Below are 25,370 nucleotides of genomic sequence, written 5' to 3'. Positions count from 1 at the left end.
ATTTAGTATGTCTGCTAAGTCGCTTCAGTCGTGTCCGACTCTGTGCGATCCCATAGACGGCAGCCCACCAGGCTCCCCCGTCCCTGGGATTCTCCAGGCAAGAACACTGGAGTGTGTTGCCATTTCCTTCTCCAATGCATGAAAGTGAAAAGTGAAAGTGAAGTCGCTCAGTCGTGTCTGACCCTCAGCGACCCCATGGACTGCAGCCCACCAGGCTCCTCCGTCCATGGGATTTTCCAGGCAAGAGTACTGGAGTGGGGTGCCATTGCCTTCTCCGATATATGCATCAGTCTCTCTATTTACCTATTGCTGTCATTACCATCAATCTGTCAGCCCATCTATTGAATCTATTTCTTTAGTATCTATATTTCTATGCTAATAAATTTATAGTTGAAACAATGAAACTGATGTCTTCATCAATAGACCCTTCTAAGATGTTTTAATATGAAAATAATAATAGTGACCTTTAAATAAACTACCAAGCACTTCAATTTTTCTTGACACCAGCTTCCAGGAATTTGTCATTCCCAACTCTGCCACCGTGTGGTGATCATACAAACTGCACACGTGCAAAGCGGAGCCCGATGCTATCAGACCAGCAGCATCCATGGTAGAAGCTGAAACGTTCATGTAAGGGACCAGTGCAAGGATACAGTGAGTGGATTACAATCTGACCTTGGACAGTCATTGTAAAAATTAATCATTTAAGTATCTGGAATTTAGAAGGCTAGAACCACCTGCTGCTGCTGCTGCTGCTAAGTCACTTCAGTCGTGTCCAACTCTGTGTGACCCTATAGTCAGCAGCCCATAAGGCTCCCCTGCCCCTGGGATTCTCCAGGCAAGAACACTGGAGTGTGTTGCCATTTCCTTCTCCAATGCGTGAAAGTGAAAAGTGAAAGTGAAGTCGCTCAGTCGTGTCCGACTGTTCGCGACCCTATGGACTGCAGCTTACCAGGCTCCCCGGTCCATGGGATTTTCCAGGCAACAGTACTGGAGTGGGGTGCCATTGCCTTCTCCGAGAACCACCTAGGACTATGTAAAGATTCAGTGTCTACTTGACCCACAGACAGGTAATGAGCTTGGGGAAATGGATGGGGTACAGATTGAGGGAAGCCATTAGCACAGACGTCGCCTCTACCTGGAAAACTCCCACCTCCGCCACTCCTGGGAGAGGCAGTAACCTGGGCCTGGAGTGGAGTGAAAGAGAGAGGTTTATTTTTTCCCTTTCCTTTTTCAAGAAGGTTGAAAGATTCAGAGGAGAACAGATAGACTTCCGGGTGCTCTGTGGCAATATGTTAAAAAAAAAAAAAAAGGCAGTATTTTTGTCATTTGAAAAATAATGAGTTTCTATTCTTCAAATATAATAATTCCTGTTCTGAGTATCAATTACAAGTAAATAATCTGAAATATGAACAAAATACATGTAAAAAAAAACTTTATGGTAACATTAATCACATAAAAATCAGGCTATGAAATTTTTCTTCCTTCATATTGTTCATTTCTTCCTTGTCCTTTCTGATAATGATTGATAAATTATCACCATTAAGGAAGCTAACTGTTAATATGTCCTATTCTCAGAAGCGTATGAAATGTCTACTAACTGCAACTTTTCATGAAGCAATTGAAATTTTAAAAAGAATGACATTTTAAAAACTCACTCTGGGAATGGTGAGTGTCAGATGGGCTGGAAATGACCTGAATGTGACTAGAGCATCTTCAAACTGTCCCCTCAGAGAGACCTGAGCCTGGAAGGTGCGGGGGTTAGATCGTGGCCTTGCAGGGGAGAGTCAGCCTGAGGCCCGACCTCCCCTCCATCCCCTCTCCTCCCCCACAGCCAGGGGCCTGGCCTGTGAGCAGGCACTGCGCCCAGTCTGTGTGCCTATGTTCCCTATGAACCTGCATCTTCAAACCTCGATGTGCAGAAGAACAACCTGGAGGGACTGTAACGTGACACACAGAGGCTATTCGCTAGGCTTGGGTGTGGCCTCAGAACTTTCATTTGTAACAAGCTTCTGGGTCTTGCTGGTGCTGCCTGGAGTGACCACACTATGAGATGCCCTGGTCTAAACTGCACCCTCACCTCCACAGCAAACAGCAGGCCTCGGTCACCCTCAGGACCAAGGTTGCTCACTTGTTGTCCCTTTTCTGGTGGACGTGTAGAGAAGAAGCTGACAGTTCTTGAAGCAGCCTGGGCTCCATTTGGGTAGGAATTCCTGTTCTGAGACCCCTGATTTGTCTAGAAGGGGGATGGCAGGGACTCCCTCTGGGTGTGGGTATCCTCTCATGAAACCTTCTCCGTGGTGAGGGAATGGCTGGGAGCAACCAGAGCAGTGTCTTGTACTGTGCAGCATCCAGGGTGGGGCCTGTCTGGACCGAGTCTAAGGGGAGTTCTGCACACATTCTAATCTCTGCACTTAGCCTGTGTTTTGCAGGAAGAAACATGTCACAAGTGCATCAGCAGATGGCTCTGGGGGCAGGACTTCTGCCACTGGGCAGCGCAAAGAGAAGAGGGGTTGGGTCTATAAATACAGAAGACCACATCCCCTCTCACTCTGCAGAAAGGGAGCGTAGCCCAAGTGACACAGCCCAAGGACAGAGTGGTCTTAGGGACTAAGAAAGATCTGTGACGGGAATAGTTAGGTTCAGTCAAAAAGTGTTATTTACTTAGCCGTGTCGTGTCTGACTCTTTGGGACTCCATGGACTGTAGCCCGCCAGGCTCCTCTGTGAGATTTTCCAGGCAAGAATATTGGAGTGGGTTGCCATTTCCTCCTCCAGGAGATCTTCCCAACCCAGGAACTGAACCTGTATCTCTTGCATTGTGGGAAGATTCTTTACCATCTGAGCCACCAGGGAAGGTTCTGTCAAAGCCCTGTGTTGTTATGACACCCCTGTGCTCCAGGACCTTGTCTCCAGATCATTCTGAGAAGGAGGGAATGACCAGCAATCTCATACCCTCAACTCGATGGTTCCCACCTCACCACCTCCATGCTCACCTGTGAGTTCCTGTGCTCCTGTCCTCATTTCTGCTGACCTGATAATTTACTTTTGCATTTTCAGCCTGCTTGCAGTTCTCTTCTTTGTCCCTGAGCCCAGCCCTGGGGCATATCAATGCCTGATTCCACCAAAATTATTCTTCATGGGCCATTTGATCCCAGACCCTGACCATGTGAGATCTCACAGTCTGTAAATAGTGGACAGGATGATCAAGGGAGAGAGAGTCACTCACATGACTTAATGCAACTTTCTACACCAGCGCCGGCCATGGGGCCCGGCTCTCAGGACCATGGAAGCAGGAGGTCAAGGACCGTGTTGCTCATATAAGGAGATGTTGAAGATTCAGAAGCTCATTGGTGTTTGAGCTTCAGAAAGTGGCAGATGCAGCCTCCGATAGTGCCTGAAATGGTGAGAGGTGTCGCTATTGGCTCCCAGGAGGGAGGGTGTAAGGGGTGGTTTATATAGACCCTGGTCGGCACCCTGATGCCTCCTCACAGGCTGATCCTGCAGCTGGGACTGTGACCTTGAGGACGTGGGTCAGGATGGTTCTGGGCAGACACCTCTCCCTGCGGGGACTCTGTGTCCTCCTCCTCGGCACCGTGGTGGGTGGTCAAGGTAAGAGCTGCCCCTCTGTCCTGGGTCCACAGCAGGGAGTCGACCCCTTGGTGAAAGGAAAGGTGTCTGGAGTTCTGGAACTTGGCCTCAGTGTTTTTGATCAAAAAGGAGCCACACTAACTGTGAACACTGGTCCGTCTCCTGTGCAGGGTCCACTGGTCATAGCGGCAGATTTTACAGAGCAGTGAGGTTTGGTCTGGACTGAGCTGGGTCAGCTTGAGTTCCCTCCACTGTCTCCCTTGTTCTCACGGAGCTTCTGGGATTCCAGTGGCTCCCAGTGTGTGGAAGGTCCCGCGACTGAGCTCAGCTGGGACTCTGGGCTGTTCCCACATGCTCCACGTGCCTGGTGTGTGAGCACTGCCCCTGGGTCCCCGTGTTTCCTGTGTCTATGCTCCTGTGGGCTCTGTGCTTTTGTGTGTGTGTGTGAGGGTGTGTCTGTGTGTGAGGAGTTTGTGTTTGTGTGCAAGGATATGTGTATTTGCGGGGTGTGTAATGAGTGTGTGAGTGTGTGTGTGAGAGAGAGGGTGTGTGTGTGTGTGTGTCTGTGTGTGTGGAGTGTGTGAGGAGTTTGTGTGCAAGGGTATGTATGTTTTTAGGGGTGTGTGAGGAGTGTGTGAGGGTGTGTGTGTGTGTGGAATGTATGAGGAGCTTGTGTGTGTCTGTGCGTGAGGGTGTGTGAGGGTGTATAAGGAGTGTATGAGGAGTTTGTGTGTGTGTGTGTGAGGGTGTGAGGAGTGTGTTTTGTTAGCATGGGAGGAGTTTGTGTGTGTGAGGGTATGTGTGGAGTGTGTGAGGAGTTTGTGAGTGTTTGTGTGCAAGTGTGTGAGGAGTGTGTGAGAGTATGTGTGTGTGTATGTGTGGAGTGTGTGAGGAGCTTGTGTCTGTTTGCGTGTGAGGGTGTGTAGAGCTGGTCTGTGTGAGAGGAATGGGGCTGCTGAGCAGGGAGTCCGTTGGTCTGTGAAGCACACAGGGTCCCACAGGGCTGGGTCACTGCATGTAACCAGATCAGAGACAATTGTGCCCCTGCCTGCCTCTCTCTGGCTCCTCTCCCCCATCCCCTGGGCTTCCCTCTGCTTGTTCCCCTGTCTGTGTAGCACTGGGCTCTGTGAGAGGCTCTGCCTGCTGGCCTCTTCTGTTCCCACTGGGTGTCCATTGTGGAGCAGAGAAGCCCACAGCCAGAGGGGACCTCTTGTCTGTGGAGTTTAGTTAATGTGCATCCCCAGGTGTATAAGTTCCCAAGTCCCTGCCCCAGTCCCTGTGACTTCTTTCCTGATGTGATGAGGGCCTGGGATGGTCCTTCCCCCTCCCAGGGTCTGCTGTGACTCTGTGGGGAGCTCTTTCTCTCTTGTGCCCTCTCCTGTACCTCCCTGGACCTGGTTTCCCCTGAGTGAGAGGACAGGGAAACCATCCTCTCAACCAGTGAGGGCTATGGCTGCAGAGAATCTGGTCTCCAGCCTGGAAGAGGCATCTCTCTCAGATGTGGGTGCTGGTCCACTGAGACTCAGTGCAGCCCTGTCTCCTCTCAGAGCTCGCTGTTGTCCCCTAGACCTCAGCCTCCAGTTCACAGCTCTCCTTGGGAAGCCCCCTCCCTCCATGTCTCTGCTCCTCGAATGCTGGGAAGATGCTTCACCTGAGAGCTCTGGAGGGCAGAGGTGTATTTTGATCCCCTGAGGGGTGAGAACAACATGTGTTCTGATGAAAGGCCCCACACTTACTAGGACAACTGTTGAAAGTTTCCTGAGACATTACTTATGAAGCAAGACCATTTTGCCAAAGGAAGTACTCTTTTTATTTTTCCTGAAACAACACTATTCTGTGTTTTCCTACTAAAATTTTCTTCTTCTACTTCATATGACATTGAACTTGCTACTCATAAAACAATAGTCTAGGCATTTGTGAGCATTTGATGATTGCTGAGCTGGGCAGACATTACAAGAGTTTTTACCAGGAAATTCATGATTGCCATTGCCAAAAAATTATTCTTTGAAGTATAATTGATATTATTATACACAATAATGTAGACCCCCCAAGATTAGATAATTCAATATATAATATTTTTGTAACATGTTTTCAAAAATTAACAATATATTTTGCACATCTGTATATATATTAATATTGTTTTTGTTGTTGTTGTTTTGAGTTAGTTTTTTGTTTATTTATTTTTAAAATATAAATCTATTTATTTTAATTGGAGGTTAATTACCTTACAATATTGTATTGGTTTTGCCATACATCAACATGAATCCACCACAGGTATACACGTGTTCCCCATCCTGAACCCCCCTCCCTCCTCCCTCCCCGTACCATCCCTCTGGGTTGTCTCAGTGCACCAGCCCCAAGCATCCAGCATCATGCATCGAACCTGGACTGGCGATTCATTTCATATATGATATGCATGTTTCAATGCCATTCTCCCAAATCATCCCACCCTCGCCCTCTCCCACAGAGTCCAAAAGTCTGTTCTATACATCTGTATCTCTTTTGCTGTCATCTTTCTAAATTTCATATATATGCGTTAGTATATTGTATTGGTGTTTCTCTTTCTGGCTTACTTCATTCTGTATAATAGGCTCCAGTTTCATCCACCTCATTAGAACTGATTCAAATGTATTCTTTTTAATGGTTGAGTAATACTCCATTGTGTATATGTACCACAGCTTTCTTATCCATTCATCTGCCGATGGACATCTAGGTTGCTTCCATCTCCTGGCTATTATAAACAGTGCTGCGATGAACATTGGGGTACACATGTCTCTTTCAATTCTGGTTTCCTCAGCATATATGCCCAGCAGTGGGATTGCTGGGTCATAAGGCAGTTCTATTTCCAGTTTTTTAAGGAATCTCCACACTGTTCTCCATAGCGGCTGTACTAGTTTACTTTCCCACCAACAGTGTAAGAGAGTTCCCTTTTCTCCACACCTTCTCCAGCATTTATTGCTTGTAGACTTTTGGATAGCAGCCATCCTGATTGGCATGAAGTGGTACCTCATTATGGTTCTGATCTGCATTTCTCTGATAATGAGTGATGTAGAGCATGTTTTCATGTGTTTGTTAGCCATCTGTATGTCTTCTTTGGAGAAATATCTATTTAGTTCTTTGGCCATTTTTTGATTGGGTCATTCATTTTTCTGGAATTGAGCTGCAGGAGTTGCTTGTATATTTTTGAGATTAGTTATTTGTCAGTTGCTTCATTTGCTATTATTTTCTCCCATTCTGAAGGCTGTCTTTTCAACTTGCTTAGAGTTTCCTTTGTTGTGCAGAAGCTTTATTTTTTTAATTTATTTTATTTAATTTATTTATTTACAATACTGTATTGGTATTGCCATACATTGACATGAATCCACCATGGGTGTACATGAGTTCCCAATCCTGAACTCCCCCTCCCACCACCCTCCCCATATCATCTCTCTGGGTCATCCCAGTGCACCAGCCCCAAGCATCCTGTATCCTGTATCGAACCTAGACTGGCAATTCGTTTCTTACATGACAGTATACATGTTTCAATTCCATTCTCCCAAATCATCCCACCCTCTCCCTCTCCCTCAGAGTCCAAAAGTCTGTTCTATACATCAGTGTCTCTTTTGCTGTCTCGCATACAGGATTATCATTACCATCTTTCTAAATTCCATATATATGTGTTAGTATACTGTATTAGTGTTTTTCTTTCTGGCTTACTTCACTCTGTATAATTGGCTCCAGTTTCATCCACCTCATTAGAACTGATTCAAATGTATTCTTTTTAATGGCTGAGTAAAGCAGAGACATTACTTTGCTGACTAAGGTCTGTCTAGTCAAGGCTATGGTTTTTCCAGTAGTCGTGTATGGATGTGAGAGTTGGACTGTGAAGAAAGCTGAACACTGAATAATTGATGCTTTTGAACTGTGGTGTTGGAGAAGACTCTTGCAAGTCCCTTGGACTGCAAGGAGGTCCAATACAGTCCATTCTGAGGGAGATCAATCCTGGGATTTCTTTGGAAGGAATGATGTTAAAGCTGAAACTCCAGTACTTTGGCCACCTCATGCGAAGAGTTGATTCATTGGAAAAGACCCTGATGCTGGGAGGGTTTGGGGGCAGGAGAAGAAGGGGACGACCAAGGATGAGATGGCTGGATGGCATCACGGACTCGATGGACGCGAGTCTGAGTGAACTCCGGGAGTTGGTGATGGACAGGGAAGCCTGGCGTGCTGTGATTCATGGGGTCGCAAAGAGTCGGACACGACTGATCTACTGAACTGAACTGAAGTTTAATTAGGTCCCATTTGTTTATTTTTGCTTTTATTTACATATTCTGGAAGGTGGGTCATAGAGGATCCTGCTGTGATTTATGTTGGAGAGCATTTTGCCTATGTTCTCCTATAGGAGTTTCATAGTTTCTGGTCTTATGTTTAGATCTTTAATCCATTTTGAGTTTATTTTTGTGTATGGTGTTATGCTGCTTTTACACAGTAAAAATTTTTATTGTTTTGATGTGTGTGTGTGTGCACTCAATTGTGTCTGACTCTTTGTGATGCCATGGACTGTAACCACCAGGCTTCTCTGTCCAGTGGGATTCTCCAGGCAGGAATACTGCAGTGGATTGTCATGCCCTCCTGAGGGGATCTTCCCAACCCAGGGATTGAATCTGCATCTTTTTTTTATCCCTGGCACTGGCACACAGATTCTTTGCACTGCTTAGGAAGTCCATTGTATTGATGGAATTACAAAAGATAGGATATTCCAGGGATAACATAGAAAATTTAAATCCTACAATTATTTTATTTTATAATTGAAATGTAGTATACTTTCCTAATCACCAGTGTTAAACATGTTGATGAAAAATCAATTAACAATTTTGTTAAGGAGAAAAGCAGGGGATTTTATTCTACCCAAACTTTGGATAATAACCCGGGAAGCAGATTTTCAGAAAACTCCAGAGTCATCTTGAATCCTAATCTCTTAAGTGAAATCTCATCACTTTTGCCAAATTCCATTTGTTAGACTCATGTTACTAGATACACACAAGTGTGGGGATTATACAAGGACATGAACGCCAGGTGGCAGGAATAACCGGGACACTTTAGAGCCTGTTACCCCAGCCCTCTGTTCCTGAGCTGGATGAGGTGCTCCCTATGGACAGGGAAGGAGAGGGACGATTCCTCCTGGGATCCTGGGCCATGAGCTATAACTGAGGTGATGGGGAAGCTGGGTCCTAGTAGCCTTGGGCACATCTACAGGGAGGGCAGCATCCAGAGTCTCTGAAGGCCTGTCCTCAGTGGTGTCCCTGGAGCTGGTTCTACAGGCTTGTGAAAAAAAAAAAACCTGGTGCCTTCCTTCCTGCTCCATGTTCAGCAATGGCACATTGGGAGCCTAGAGTTGGCTGCGGTGGGAATATGTGTATCACAGAAGTCAACAAATACTATATATAAGGAATTTTCCCTCTCAGCTCATTTTAAAAATATTTATACCATTGCCTTGTCTGCTAAAATCTCTCCTGTGTTCTGTGTCTGTGTCTCTCTTGCAGCTCTGGAGCTGAGGCTGAAGGATGGAGCCCACCGCTGCGAGGGGAGAGTAGAAGTGAAGCACCAAGGAGAATGGGGCACAGTGAATGATTATGATTGGGGCTTGGAGCAGGCAGCTGTTGTGTGCAGACAGCTGAGGTGTGGAGCTGCTGTTGAGGCTCCTCGAGGTGCTTACTTTGGACCAGCAGCTGGCCCCATTTGGTTTTACTATATTTTATGCAGGGGAACAGAGTCAGCTCTCACTGAATGTCAATATTCTAGTATTAGAGACTTTAGCGATGATGGGTTCATTCATGACTGGGATGCTGGAGCAGTCTGCTCAGGTGAGTCCTGCCTGGTCTGGGTGGGGGTCCCCAGCAGAAAAAGCTTTGGTTTGATTCCCAGAATAACTATGTGAGAATATGGATCACAGCCTTTAGAGTCTACTTGGGTGAAGACTCTAGTCCCACATGATTCCTAGAGCATTGTGTGCTCAAAGGAGCAGAAGGAATTGCTTGGACTTGAACAGTAATGGCTCCAGACCAACTTCTGGGTTGGACATGTCTGAGTTAATTTCATCATGGTAGTTGCTTTTTATTCTTTTTTAGGATGGTTTGAGAAGTGCAGCTACAGGGTGGTATATAGGAGAGATGCTGGCAAACAAATCGTATTGTATTCATGTTCCTAGGAATTATTATCTGTCCTATGAAAGAGACAGAGTACCATCAGGTCGGTACATGGGGAGATTCCAATAGAACAAGCTCAACCTAGCAGTCTTAACCAAAATGGGGCGTGAAGATCCAGGGACTAGTGACAGTACTGTGGGTCAAGATGCAGTTACACAAGGGAAAAGACACGAGGGGATTTCATTGGTGTGTTTGAATGTCACTAGGTCACAGTCAGTCAGGGGTGGCAAGAAGGGGGACTTCTGGCAGGGGATAGTCTCATCACACTGGTGCACCTGCTCACCTGGGTGGGGAGCTCATATCCTTTTGTGGGTATGCTGAAGCTGCAGAAAAATATGAAGCTTTGAAATTTATACCACAGTAGCTGAAACAAAGCAAGTGTTAAGGCAGTGAGGCTAAAAGAACCTGAAGTGACTCATAAGAAGTGTTCAGTGCTGTCTAAGTGTAACTGACTTGTGTCAAATTGGAGGCAGTAAAGACAGCAGTGAAACTGGAGTGTGAATGGGTGGTCTCAGGAACTAAGAACATCTCAGTTCTTATCACAATGGTGGATGAGACGGCCAGGACATTATCCATAAGAGCAACTGGATTAGAGGAAAAGTCAGAAATCACAGTGAATTCCCTGAGGGAGGTGGTTGAGTCTCAGGAAAGGGTTGATGGAAAGCTGATCTCTTCCAATCCCACCTTCAGCAGATTTTTGATGATACTAGTTGAGACCCTTAAGAAAACAGTTATTTTCTTTTTAGAAGATACTTTATCCAGGCATTCAGCTCAGTTCAGTTCAGTTCAGTCGCTCAGTCGTGTCTGACTCTTTGCGACCCCATGAAGTGCAGCATGCCAGGCCTCCCTGTCCATCACCAACTCCCGGAGTTCACTCAGACTCACATCCATCGAGTCCGTGATGCCATCCAGCCATCTCATCCTCTGTTGTCCCCTTCTCCTCCTGCCCCTAATCCCTCCCAGCATCAGAGTCTTTTCCAATGAGTCCACTCTTTGCATGAGGTGGCCAAAGTACTGGAGTTTCAGCTTCAGCATCATCCTTCCAAAGAAATCCCAGGGCTGATCTCTTTCAGGATGGACTGGTTGGATCTCCTTGCAGTCCAAGGGACTTGCAAGAGTCTTTTCCAACACCACACTTCAAAAGCATCAATTCTTCGATGCTCGGCCTTCTTCACAGTCCAACTCTCACATCCATACATGACCACAGGAAAAACCATAGCCTTGACTAGACGGACCTTAGTCGGCAAAATAATGTCTCTGCTTTTGAATATGCCATCTAGGTTGGTCATAACTTTTCTTCCAAAGAGTAAGCGTCTTTTAATTTCATGGCTGCAGTCACCATCTGCAGTGATTTTGGAGCCCAAGAAAATAAAGTCTGACACTGTTTCCACTGTTTCCCCATCTATTTGCCATGGAGTGATGGGACTGGATGCCATGATCTTCATTTTCTGAATGTTGAGCTTTAAGCCAACTTTTTCACTCTCCTCTTTCACTTTCATGAAGAGGCTTTTAGTTCCTCTTCACTTTCTGCCATAATGGTGGTGTCATCTGCATATCTGAGGTTATTGATATTTCTCATGGCAATCTTGATTCAAGCTTGTGTTTCTTCCAGCCCAGCGTTTCTCATGATGTACTCTGCATACAAGTTAAATAAGCAGGGTGACAATATACTGCCTTGATGTATTCCTTTTCCTATTTGGAACCAGTCTGTTGCTCCATGTCCAGTTCTAACTGTTGCTTCCTGACCTGCATACAGGTTTCTCAAGAGGCAGGTCAGGTGGTCTGGTATTCCCATCTCTCAGAATTTTCCACAGTTTATTGTGATCCACACAGTCAAAGGCTTTGGCATAGTCAATAAAGCAGAAATATATGTTTTTCTGGAACTCTCTTGCTTTTTTGGTGATCCAGCGCATGTTGGCAATTTGATCTGTGGTTAGAAAATACTTTATCCAGGCATTAATGACATACAAAATCTGTACATATTTAATGTTTTCAATATGATAAGTTCGGAAATCAGTATACATCTGTGAAACCATTACAACACCCGTGCCATAAACCTGTTCATCTCCTCAAAAGTTTTCATTCACCTTCTTTTTTACAGTATTACCCTCAAAAACAATTATTTTCAAGGAGATTTGACTTTCAGTTATAAATTTTTGCTTTAAGAATGCCTTAATGTTTTTCAACATTTCAAGTGGCATTCCTTATTGGCACAATGTCCTAGTCATGGTTTTGTCTGAAGATAAACTTCTGGAGACACTACAGGAGGCTCTGCTTTATTTTGATAAATCAGCATCTAAGTTAAAATGGACTGTGTGCTGCTGGAGCTTCTAGTGATTGTTTTAAGAAGACTGATTTCTTGATATTAATTCCATTTAAGATGCATTTTAAAATAAGAGGATTTGTGAGTAGTCTGGCAATTAAATCTTGATTGTGGTTTGTACTCCCTGACCACTATTGCTCTAACTTTGGCTCTCATACATTTATGGACAATTCCAGCTTACTTCTACTAATGTCTTTGTCACCAGTTTCCTCCCACTCATCTGTCTTTTCTCTATTTTCAGACATGTTTTATTTATATTTTTCAATTCTTTTTTAAATTAATTATTATTATTATTATTATTTTTACTTTACAATACTGTATTGGTTTTGCCCTACATTGACATGAATCCACCACAGGTGTACATGAGTTCCCAGCCCTGAACCCCCCTCCCACCACCCTCCTCATATCATCTCTCTGGGCCATCCCAGTGCACCAGCCAGACATGTTTTAATAATGTGAAGGTAAGTCAAAGCGGTGGTGATGCACCAGAGATAAGAATAGAATAGCACATCTGTTCAGTTTTCTCAGTGGAATTGAGGTCTGGAAGTTCATTCCTCTCAGTCTTAGGAGTCAGGTATGGAAGAGAAATCTCAGCCTCTTCAGTGGATTGTTGGAAGTGAAGTAGGAGAAATCCAGAGTAGAAACAATCACTTGAGAAGAATGTACAGGAGTTTGTTTGAATTAAAAAGTGGACTTCAAGGGCTTCAAGACAAAGGTTTGGGATGGCTTCACAAGCTGAGGACTGCAGTACAGAAGTACAAAATGATGAGGGGACGAAGATGCAAGGATTACAGGAGGGGAGGGTGGTTCATGATCCAGGTCAACTACTACATTCACCGCAACCTCTGTGTACCCTTCCTTCCTGCCCTCTCTTCCTTTATCTTGATGTGGGAGTCATTTCTGAGTCCTCTGGAAGTGCTGGCCATTGAAGGTTGCCATTTTATTTGTGGAAAGTTTTTATAATATTGAATCTATTTCTTTCACAAATATAGGACCAATCAGATTTTCCCTTTTTTGGTATCAGGTTCTGGTGAGTTGTGCTTTTCAAGGATTTGGCCTAGTTTGCCTAAATTTTTGAAATTGAGTAAAATGTGCTCATATCTCATATCATTAAATTCACCAGTTGACTCTGTTGATTTCTTCATTGTACGTTTGCTTTCTATTTAATTGATTTCTGTTCTCAGTTTTTGTTCCTCTTTTTTGCTTACGATTTGTTGTTATTTTTGTAGATCCATGGAATGGAATCTTAGATTATTTCATTCAGCTTTGGTTTTTATTCTAATGTAGGCATCAAGAAAGCATCAGTTTTCCAAATTTTCTTATAGCCACCACTTTAATGTTAGCCCACTAATTTTGATACTACATAATTTCTTTAATATTTTGTCATCATAAAATATTTCTTCTTTCTCTCTGAATATATTCTTTGCCTTATACACTTACTTTATATAATACTAATATAAACACTACAGTTTTGTGCATAGTGTATAATATTATACACATTATAATATTTACCTCTTTATTAATAATTTGTTTCTGTGCTTATATTTGAACATGCATATTTATAGACAGCATGTGGTTTTACAGGGCCTCCCTGATAGCTCAGACAGCAAAGAGTCTGCTTGCACTGCCGGAGACCAGTGTTCAACCCTTGGGTCAGGAAGATCCACTGGAGAAGGGCATGGCAACCTACTCCAGTATTCTTGACTGGAAAATCCCATGGACAGAGGAGCCTGGTGGGCTACAGTCCATGGGGTGCAAAGAATCAGACACAACTGAGTGACTTCGCTTTCACTTTTCCAGTAGTTAAATGTTTTTACCTTGTCATGGGACTAGTATTGCCTCAAACAGAAAGTCAGAACTACTTATCTTATCTTACCGTCTCCTCCTGGCTTCAGTCTTTCCCAGCATCAGAGTCTTTTCCAGTGAGTCAGATATTTGCATCAGGTGGCCAAAGTATTGGAGTTACAGCTTCAGCATCAGTCCTTCCAATGAATATTCAGGACTGATTTTCTTTAGGACTGACTTATTGGATCTCTTTGTTGTACAAGGGACTCTCAAGAGTCTTCTCCAATACCACAGTTCAAAAGCATCAATTCTTCGGTGCTCAGCTTTCTTTATAGTCCAACTCTCACATCCAAACGTGACTACTTGGAAAATGATAGCTTTGATTAGATGGATCTTTGTTAGCAAAGTAATGTCTCAGCTTTTTAATGCTGTATAGGTTTGTTATAGCTTTTCTTCCAAGGGTCAAACTTTTTTAATTTCATGGCTGAGGTCACAGTCTGCAGTGATTTTGGAGCCCAAGAAAATTAAGTCTGTCACTGTTTCCATTGTTTCCCCACTTATTTGCCATGAAGTGATGGGACCAGATGCCACGATCTTCATTTTTTGAATGTTGAGTTTTAAGCCAAACTTTTAACTGTCCTCTTTCACTTTCATCAAGAGGCTTTTTAGTTATTCGTTTTCTGCCAAAAGGTTGGTGTTATCTGCATATCTGCGGTTATTGCTATTTCTCCTGGCAATCTCAATTCCAGCTCAAGCTTCATCCAGCCTGGCATTTCCCATGATGTACTCTGTGTAAAAGTTCAATAAACAGCCTGACAATATACAGCCTTGATGTACTTCTTTCCCGATTTGGAACCAGTCTGTTGTCCCATGTCCAGTTCTAACTGTTGCTTCTTTACCTGCATACAGATTTCTCAGGAGGCAGATAAGGTGGTCTGATATTCCCATCTCTTTAAGAATTTTCCACAGTTTGTTGTGATCCACCCAGTCAAAGGCTTTGGTGTAGTCAATAAAGCAGAAGAAAATGTTTTATCTGGAACTGTCTTGCTTTTTGTATGATTCAGCAGATGTTGGCAATTTGATCTCTGGTTCCTCTGCCTTTTCTAAATCCAGCTTGAACATCTGGAATTTCTCGGTTCATGTACTGTTGAAGCTTGGCTTGTACAGTTCTTCTGTGTATTCTTGCTACCTCTTAATTTCTTCTGCTTCTGTTAGGTCCATAATATTTCTGTCCTTGATTGTGCACATCTTTGCATGAAAAGCTCCCTTGGTATCTCTAATTTTCTTGAAGAGATTTCTAGTTTTCCCATTCTATTGTTTTCTTCTTTTTCTTTTCATTGATCCCTGAGGAAGGCTTTCTTATCTCTCCTTGCTATTCTTTGGAACTCTGCATTCAAATGGGTATATCTTTCCTTTTCACCTGTGCCTTTAGCTTCTCTTTTTACCCAGCTCTTTGTAAGGCCTCCTCAGACAGCCATTTTGCTTTTTTGCATTTTTTTTTCCCCTTGGGGATGGTTTGGATTACTGCCTCTTGTACAATGTCACTAATATCCATCCACAGTTCTTCAGGCACTCTATCAGATCTAGTCCCTTGAAATATTTGTCATTTGTATAACTATAAGTGATTTAATTTAAGTAATACCTGATTGGCCTAGTGGTTTTCCCTACTTTCTTCAATTTAAGTCTGAATTTTGAAATAAGGAGTTCATGATCTCCTGTTAAATTAATTATAATTATTTCAGTTAGTATAAATTTCAGGTCTACAAGTTCCTTTTTTTTTCTAGTTTCATTTCCCTGTTTATTTTTATGCTTCATTAAGCATATTTGTATTAGTGATTTAAAGACTTTATCAGCCAATTCAATCATTTCTGTAATTTCTGAATCTGTTTTTAACGATTGCTTAAAGCACAATCAATGTGGTATGGATTATATTTTTGTTTTTTGAAATTCTAGTGTAGTTTTTTCTTTTTATTTCACTGGATACTGAGAATTGTTAGATAGTCCTTTACTGGAAAGAACTTTAGAAATAAGGAATCAGAACACACTCAGAAACCAGGGACTTGTACGTGATGAAGTAAATTTTTTTTTTTTAATTTGAGTTACCTTCATTTTCTTCAAAATGTGTTCCTATGATGACCAACTGACAAATGTTAATTTTAGTCTTCCTCCTTTAGTTTTAAAGCTTCCTGTGATAGCACATTACCTGCCACATGCCTCACTTACTCTCCATTCTACAGCAGGTGCTTCCATTTTTTCTTTTCTTTTCTATCCATCCATATCTCTTAAGATGGTGTTTGCTTGTCTGAAGTGGAAGAAATGAGAATTGATGGTAGGATTAGGTGGTAGATGTGAGAAACAGAAGGTGATATAATATGCAAAAAACTTATTCAACTAGTATTTTCCCAAATATTTATATATTTTATCCATACTGAGGCTTTTGTAACTTGGAGCTCTCCAAATTATGGCTTGTTTTTTCACTGCTTCCTTCCTCTCATTCCCATTCTTTTCTTCCTTCTCCTTTACCTCCTCCTCATCCTTCTTCTTAATAGTTGGACACAACTGAGCGACTTCACTTTCACTTTTCACTTTCATGCATTGGAGAAGGAAATGGCAAACCACTCCAGTATTCTTGCCTAGAGAATCCCAGGGATGGGAGAGCCTGGTGGGCTGCCATCTATGGGGTCGCACAGAGTCGGACACGACTGAAGTGACTTAGCAGCAGCAGCAGCATCTTTCTTCTTATTTTGTTTTGGCAGCATTCCAGCTTCTTTTAACATTACAAAACATTCATGAATGAAATTAAGTAAGAGGCAAATAAATGAAAAGTCATCTTGTGTTCACTGCTGCTGCTGCTGCTGCATTGCTTCAGTCGTGTCCAACTCTGTGCGACCCCATAGACGGCAGCCCACCAGGCTCCGCCACCCCTGGGATTCTCCAGGCAAGAATACTGGAGTGGGTTGCCACTGCCTTCTCCGTCCTGTGTTCACAGATTGGAATAATTAACGTTGTTAAATATCTATGCTATTTGAAGTGAGTACAGACTTGATGCAATCCCTATCGAATTCTCAATGGCACTTTCTGGAAATAGAAAAGGCAATCTTCAAATATGAGTGTCTTGTTTAATTTTTAGGTACTCATTAATTTTCCTGTTTTGTTATCATCACTGAATTTTAGTTTCACTCCACTGTGGTCATAAAGATACTTGGAATGATGCTGGTCTTCAATTTGTTAAAACTTGTTTGTACCTAGCATGTCATCTTGCCAGGAGAACACGCCATGTGTGCTTGAGAAGAATGCATATTTTCCTGTTGATAGGAATAAATAATTAGTACAATGGTGGTATTAAAATAAATTACTGTCACCCCATTGTATTTTCTAAAACTCCTGTCTCAGAAGAAAAATCTCTAATAGGAGATGATCTGCAAACTCAGCTGTTTGGGAAACTCTCCTTGAGAACTCCCTCTCTCCCAGCTTCATTGACAAATGCTGGGATTTCAAGAGAGATGGTCAGGACCATGCCCCTACTATGGTTTTCCAGTAGTCATGTATAGATGTGAGAGTTGGACTGTAAAGAAAGCTGAGAGCCAAAGAATTGATACTTTTGAACTGTGGTATTGGAGAAGACTCTTGAGAGTCCCTTGGACTGCAAGGAGATCCAACCAGTCAGTACTAAAGGAAATCAGTCCTGAATTTTCATTGGAAGGACTGATGTTGAAGCTGAAACTCCAATACTTTGTCCACCTGATGCAAAGAGCTGACTCATTTGAAAAGACCCTGATGCTGGGAAAGATTGAGGGCAGGAGGAGAAGGGGACGACAGAGGATGAGATGGTTGGATTGCATCACCGACTCAATGGACATAAGTTTCTGCAAGCTTCCAGAGTTGGTGATGGACAGGGAGGCCTGGAGTGCTGCAGTCCATGGGGTTGCAAAGAGCTGGACATGACTGAGCGACTGAACTGAACTGAACACCCCTCTCTATGACTCTCTGAGCTTTCTTAACTCATCTTATTTTCCACTGAGGTAATCTAACGAATTCTTGGAAATTTTTGTCACCAAACTTTTGGAAAAAATATGATGCCAATTAGTTATAATATCCATATTTCTTTACTGGAGCTGTCATCTATCTAGAAGTTGGCATGGACTCATGGATACAGCTTCATGATTTTCCGTAACCTAAGTCACTAGCTTCTGGGAGAGAAACCTGGTCAGAATATTACCCCCAGAAGTCTCAGCAAAGCTTTCTAACCTTGTCTGGATGATACGTCTCTAATCTCATATCCACATCCCTCTGGGTGGGTTGTGTTCTGCATATCTCTGCATTCAAGTTTAAGTGCTCAACTATTATACAGTGTCCTTGGGTCTGTAGGCCCCAGGCTTCTTAATAAGTAATTTTCTTCTCCAACCAATGCTAAAATATGTGTTCCTGGTATTCAGCTGTTCCAATGATTTGTCTTAGGCCAGATCTGTCCAGGCTCCAAGACCAAGGAATTCACATTTTTAACCAATGTCAAAGTATATGTTCTTGGGATTCAGCCATCAAACTGACCCTGTAATCTTTCTGGATTTCTCTTCAGAGACTTGCATATGAAAATCCAGTTATGATGATAATTGTCAAATTCTCTCCCTTTTCCCTGTCCTAGGAAATAAAAGCTTTTACAGTGATGCCTGGGACATACTGTTTTCAATTGTCAAGCAAGGTCCATGAACATTGACTAGGTTTGTTTTTCTCTCAGGATTTGTGCGTCTAGCTGGAGGAGCTAGACCTTGCTCTGGGCGAGTTGAAGTACATTCCGAACAAGACTGGATCCCAGTGTCTGATAGGAACTTTGCACTCCCCACTGCCCAGGTTATCTGTGCAGAGCTAGGATGCGGCAAGGCTGTGTCTGTCCTGGGACACGTGCCCTTCAGAGAGTCCGATGGCCAGGTCTGGGCTGAAGAGTTCAGGTGTGAGGGGAAGGAGCCTGAGCTCTGGTCCTGCCCCAGAGTGCCCTGTCCAGGGGGCCCTTGTCACCACAGTGGAGCTGCTCAAGTTGTCTGTTCAGGTGAGATGCATGTCAGGACTTAACCTCCCTGCACACTCTGTTCAGGTGAGAAATCATTAGATTATGCTGAAATCCTGTCATCTCATATCCAGCATACTCAGAAGTCCGGCTCATGACAAACAGGACCTCTCAGTGTGAGGGGCAGGTGGAGATGAACATTTCTGGACGATGGAGAGCGCTCTGTGCCTCCCATTGGAGTCTGGCCAATGCCAATGTTGTCTGTCGTCAGCTCAGCTGTGGAGTCGCCATCTCCACCCCCCGAGGACCACACTTTATGGAAGGAGGTGATCAGATCTCAACAGTCCGGTTTCACTGCTTGGGGGTGGAGTCCTTCCTGTGGGAGTGTCCTGTGACTGCCCTGGGTGTCCCTGACTGTTCCCATGGCAACACGGCCTCTGTGATCTGCTCAGGTAAGAGAGGGGGACAAGAACTACTGGTATTCAGGATGCTCCTGGAGTGAAATGTCTCCAAGAGCAGAGAGTGAGGGAAAACTGGCTTCAAAAGTCAGATATTCTATGGTGAAATATGGTTCTTCTTATTCTTCCTTTGTTTTCAGGTCAGGGCAATAATGTATGTATATATTTTTGGAGGTGATAGAATTCCAGATGAGCTATTTCTTTTTTTTAATATAAATTTATTTATTTTAATTGGAGGTTAATTACTTTAAAATATTGTATTGGTTTTGCCATACATCAACATGAATCCGCCACAGGTATAAACGTGTTCCCCATCCTGAACACCCCTCCCAGGAGAGGGAGGAGGAATAATATATTTTTAAACAACATTGTTATTTACACATGGTCATAGAAAACAATGTATAAGCAATAAGTGTAGACTTCAGTCATGTCCTCCAGTCCAAGTCAACAAAGAGAGCATTCCCAGCACCACGGAATTATTGTTGCCTCCCCATTACTGTGCTCTCCCTCCTCTCCAGTGAAAATCACTTACTAACTTCTACCGTAGAATACTTCATCAGTGTTTGAAGTGTATATAAAATCATGCAGTATGTTTCCTTTTGTATCTAATTTATTTAATTTATTTTCTTATTTTATCTAATTTATTTAATATTTGAGTCGTTTGCTCAGTCACTCTGTCATTTGGCTACAGTGGCTACATTCTTTGCCACTGCATGCTCTGTAGCCCACCAAGTTCCTTTGTCCGTGGGATTTCCCAGCAAGAACACTGGAGTGGTGTGCCGTTTCCTCCTCCAGGGGATCTTCCAGTCCAGGGATTGAATCTGAGTCTCTTGCATTTCCTGTGCTGGCAGACAGAGTCTTTTCCATTGAGCCACCAGGGAAGCCCTTAGTGCTTCTCATATCCCTTTACAAATAACTCTAAAACAAAGTAAATGTTGCTCAGTCGTGTCCAACTCTGTGACGCCATGGACTGTAGCCTACCAGGTTCCTCCATCTGTGGGATTTTCCAGGCAAGAATACTGGAGTGGGTTGCCATTTCCTTATCCAAGAGATCTTCCCAACCCAGGGACTGAACCCAGGTCTCCCGCATTGTAATAACTCTGCCTACACCATAAAAGCATTCTCTGAGAGTATTGTGTAGAAGTTTAATTATTTATCTCTTGCATGTTGTACTTTCCTTCTGGTATGGATATCTGTGTAAGATAATTGTCAGGGTTCATACAGACATCCAATGGACTCAGGTCTTTCTGAAAAGACACTGTTACAGATTGCACTGCCACTTTGTAATAAACAGAAGGGTATGCATGTCTGAGTCTTTCTTGAGACTCTCTACTCTGTTCCATTGTATCATTTGTATACCCTTGCATGTTTTCTTAATTACTGTAACTTTATAATAAGTCTGAAAACTTTTAATTTATAGGAATTACTTTATGCTTAGTCTTCATTGCTTGTCTTGCCAACTGTATTGGTTGTTCTTGGTCTTTGCATTTTTTATAAACTTGTGAATCAGCTTATCATTTTTCACCAAAAAAGCTTAAGGTATTTTGACTGAGATTAGATTTAATCCAAATATTAATTTGAGGATGATTTACTATAGTAATGTTGAGTCTTCCAACTCATTGACACCATACATTCCTCTATTCAATTCGGTCTTGAATTTCTCTCGGAAGATTTGCTCATCTTCTACTAGGTTTTGTCTCCTAGGCATTTTATTTTTTAATGTTACTAGTATTTTTTTTTCCCTGTGTAAGTGTCTGAGCAATGAATTTTCTCTGCCTTGTTTTCACCTTTTAATTTTTTTTTCTTTTGACCTAATTTTTGATTTACAGAAAAGTTGCAAGAATAGTTGCAATAATAAAACTTTCCAGATGACCTTCACCTGGATTTCCCAGTGTTGGTATTTCACTTTAATCTTCCTTTCTCTGTCTGTTTCTGTCTTTCTCTTTTCCTCTTGGTTTGCCGCTTGCCCCATTTCTCCCTGAATATGTAAAATCTTTCTGAATTAGATTGCAGACATGATGTCCCTTTACCCTTAAACTACTACAGGGAATTTCCTTATGTAACCACAGTTCAGTCAAGTTCTCAGACAACTTCAGCTCCAGATGACATCTAAGTGCAGAACATGAAAATCCCAAGACAGAACTGCCAAGTTTGTCTGTCTCAAGTTACCGACCCAGGAAGTCTTCAGCAAAATGAAGCTGTTGGTTTTTTTGTTTGTTTGTTTTCTTTTCTCCTACTGCTACTAACATTTTTGGAAAACTTTGTAACACAGCAATATAACCCGGACACTTACCATGTGACCTGCATTCCAAATAGACAAATATTTGTCCTCTGATCTTCTATTTTACTGTTTCTACCTTGTGCTGATCTAATGTGCCAATACACTCATTCTCTAGTTCTTAATTTCAGTTATTAAGTTTCAGCTCTTGGAGAAGGCGATGGAAACCCACTCCAGTAGTCTTGCCTGGAAAATCCCATGGGCGGAGGAGCCTGGTGGGCTGCAGTCCATGGGGTCGCTAAGAGTCGGACACAGCTGAGTGATTTCACTTTCACTTTTCACTTTCATGCACTGGAGAAGGAAATGGTAACCCACTCCAGTGTTCTTGCCTGGAGAATCCCAGGGATGGGGGAGCCTGGTGGGCAGCCACCTCTGGGGTCACACAGAGTCGGACACGACTGAAGCAACTTAGCAGCAGCAGTAGCAGCAAGTTTCAGCTCTAGAATTTTTATTTGTTTTCTTGTTATCATTTTTTTGACAAGATATATCTTGTCAACTAATTCTATAATCACTGTAATCACGACTACTTAAATTCTCTGCCAGATAACTCTAGTAGCTGAATACCTTTGGGAATACTTTCCAATGTCTCCTTTTTCCTCTTGGTTTTCCAGGAGATCTCTTTTATGTAAGTATTTTTAAAATGATAGACGTAGATGTAGAAAATTATAGAAATCCTTCAAAAAAGATTTTATTTTGCATCTTTTAATTAGAGATAGATTGTTGGGGGCAGGAGGAGAAAGGGATGACCGAGGATGAGATGGCTGGATGGCATCATGGACTCGATGGACATGAGTCTGAGTGAACTCTGGGAGATGGTGATGAACAGGGAGGCCTGGCGTGCTGCAATTCATGGGGTCACAAAGAGTCGGACACGACTGAGCAACTGAACTGAACTGAACTGATGTAACATATTTTTTTAATTGAGTCTAATTGCTTTACAATGTGGTGTTAGTTTCTGCTGTACAAGGAGTGAATCAGTTATATGTATACATATATCCCCTCCTTCTTGAAATGCAAATCAAAACTACAGTGAAGTATTACCTCACACCAGTCAGAATGGTAATTATTTAAAAAATCTACAATGATTACTACTAAACATGATGTGGAGAAAAGGGAACCCTCTTGTACTGATGGTGGAAATGTAAACTGATACAGCCAGTATGGAGAACAATATCAGTTCAGTTCAGTTCAGTTCAGTCGCTCAGTCGTGTCCAACTCTTTGCAACCTCATGAACCACAGCACACCAGACCTCCCTGTCCATCACTAACTCCCGGAGTTTGCTCAAACTCATGTCCATTGAGTCAGTGATGCCATCCAACAATCTCATCCTCTGTCATCCCCTTTCCTCCTGCCTTCAATCTTTCCCAGCATCAGGGTCTTTTCAAATAAGTCAATTCTTCACATCAGGTGGCCAAAGTATTGGAGCTTCAGCTTCAACATCAGTCCTTCCAATGAAAATTCAGGACTGATTTCCTTTAGGATTGACTGGTTGGATCTCCTTGCAGTCCAAGGGACTCTCAAGAGTCTTCTCCAACACCACAGTTCAAAAGAAACAATTCTTTGGCGCTCAGCTTTCTTTATAGTTTAACTCTCACATCCATACATGACTACTGGAAAAAGCATAGCTTTGACTAGACAGACCTTTGTTGGCAAAGTAATGTCTCTGTTTTTTAATATGCTGTCTGGTTTGGTCATAACTTTTATTTTAAGAAGGAAGCATCTTTTAATTTCATGGCTGAGGTTACCATCTGCAGTGATTTTGGAGCCCAAGAAAATAAAGTCAGCCACTGTTTCTACTGTTTCCCCATTAATTTGATATGAAGCGATGAGATCAGATGCCATGATCTTAGTTTCCTGAATGTTGAGCTTTAAGCCAACTTTTTCACTCTCCTCTTTCACTTTCGTTAAGAGGCTCTTTAGTTCTTCTTCACTGTCTGCCATAAAGGTGGTGTCATCTGCACATCTGAGGTTATTGATATTTCTCCTGGCAGTCTTGATTCCAGCTTGTGCTTCATCCAGCCCCACATTCTCAAGATGTACTCTTCAAATAAGTTAAATAAACAGGGTGACAATATACAGCCTTGATATACTCCTTTCCCTTTTTGGAATCAGTCTGTGGTTCCATGTCCAGTTCTAATTGTTGCTTCTTGACCTGTATACAGATTTCTCAAGAGGCAGATCAAGTCGTCTGGTATTCCCATCTCTTGAGGAATTTTCCACAATTGTTGTGATCCACACAGTCAAAGGCTTTGGCATAGTCAATAAAGCAGAAATAGATGTTTTCCTGGAACTCTCTTGCTTTTTTGATGACCCAATGAATGTTGTAAATTTGATCTCTGGTTCCTCAGCCTTTTCTACATCCAGCTTGAACATCTGGAAATTCATGGTTCATGTACTGTTGAAGCCTGGCTTGGAGAATTTTGACCATTACTTTGCTAGTGTGTGAGATGAGTACGACTGTGTGGTAGTTTGAGCATTCTTTGGCATTGTCTTTGTTTTGGATTAGAATGAAAGCTGACCTTTTCCAGTCCTGTGGCCACTGCTATTTTCCAAATTTGCTGACTTATTGAGTGCAGCACTTTCACAGCATCATCTTTCAGGATTTGAAATAGCTCAACTAGAATTCTATCACCTCCACTAGCTTTGTTCATAGTGATGCTTCTTAAGGCCCGCTTGACTTCACATTCCAGGATGTCTGGCTCTAGGTTGAGTGATCATGCCATCATGATTATCTGGGTCATGAAGATCAGTTTTGTATAGTTCTTCTGTGTATTCTTGCCACCTCTTCTTAATATCTTCTGCTTCTGTTAGGTCCATACCACTTCTGTCCTTGATTGTGCCCATCTTTGCATGAAATATTTCCTTGGTATCTCTAATTTTCTTGAAGAGATCTCTAGTCTTTCCCATTCTATTGTTTTCCTCTATTTCCTTGCATTGATCACTGAGGAAGGCATTCTTGAGTCTCCTTGCTATTCTTTGGAACTCTGAATTCAAATGGGTATATCTTTCCTTTTTTCCTTTGATTTTTGCTTCTCTTCTTTTTACAGCTATTTGTAAGGCCTCCTCACATAGCCATTTTGCTTTTTTGCATTTCTTTTTCTTGGGGATGGTTGATCCCTGTCTCTTGTACAACGTCATGAACCTCTGTCCATAGTTCTTCAGGCACTGTGTCTATTAGATCTAATCCCTTGAGTCTATTTCTCACTTCCACTGTATAATCATAAGGGATTTGATTTAGGTCATACCTGAATGGTCTAGTAGTTTCCCTACTTTCTTCAATTTAAGTCTAAATTTGGCAATAAGAGTTCAGGATCTGAGTCACAGTCCTTCAAAACCTAGGGATAAAATTAGCATATGAACCAGCAATCCCCCCTGCTGGGCATAAACAGTGAGAAAACCATAATTCAGAAAGACACATGTAATTCATTCTTAGGGCAATGCATAGCGTAAAAGAAAATTTTTGGCATTCTAAAACACAGAACTCTCAATAGAGATTAAAATTACATCAACTTTGCTGCTATGTTATAGCAGCAGCTCCCATCTCAGGCTCCATCACTAGATCATTATTTAGCTTAAATCAGTATTCAGTTGTTCAACCTCCCAGCCCTCTAATCATTGCTGTTTCTGCAGGAAACCAGACCCAGGTGCTACCCCAGTGCAAGTACCCCGTGTCTGAACCAGCAGCCTTAGCATCCCCAGAGGAGAGCGCCCCCTACTGCTCAGGTGAGGGTCCCATAGGACAGAAGACC

General features: G+C 42.6%; 1 non-coding gene across 7 annotated transcripts in view; it reads left to right on the top strand.

Moving 5' to 3' along the window:
• Positions 1-3,485: 3,485 nt before the first annotated feature.
• The window catches only part of LOC105608615 (antigen WC1.1), a 29,973-nt gene continuing 8,088 nt past the window's right edge, over positions 3,486-25,370 (top strand). For 2 of the 7 annotated variants that reach the window (XR_009600012.1, XR_009600011.1), the window contains exons 1-5: positions 3,486-3,610; positions 9,112-9,432; positions 18,618-18,926; positions 19,019-19,210; positions 25,252-25,344. This is a non-coding gene — a transcript (antigen WC1.1). Of the gene's footprint in view, positions 3,611-9,111; positions 9,433-18,617; positions 18,927-19,018; positions 19,337-25,251; positions 25,345-25,370 lie in introns of all 7 variants that reach the window. The other 5 variants (XR_006059454.1, XR_006059453.1, XR_006059456.1 and 2 more) reach the window with 3 other exon arrangements.

The sequence above is a fragment of the Ovis aries genome, chromosome 3 (genome assembly GCF_016772045.2).
Source record: "Ovis aries strain OAR_USU_Benz2616 breed Rambouillet chromosome 3, ARS-UI_Ramb_v3.0, whole genome shotgun sequence".
Classification (NCBI taxonomy): domain Eukaryota; kingdom Metazoa; phylum Chordata; class Mammalia; order Artiodactyla; family Bovidae; genus Ovis; species Ovis aries.
Note: the sequence above shows the minus strand (reverse complement) of the source record. Positions and strands in the feature narration are given on the sequence as shown.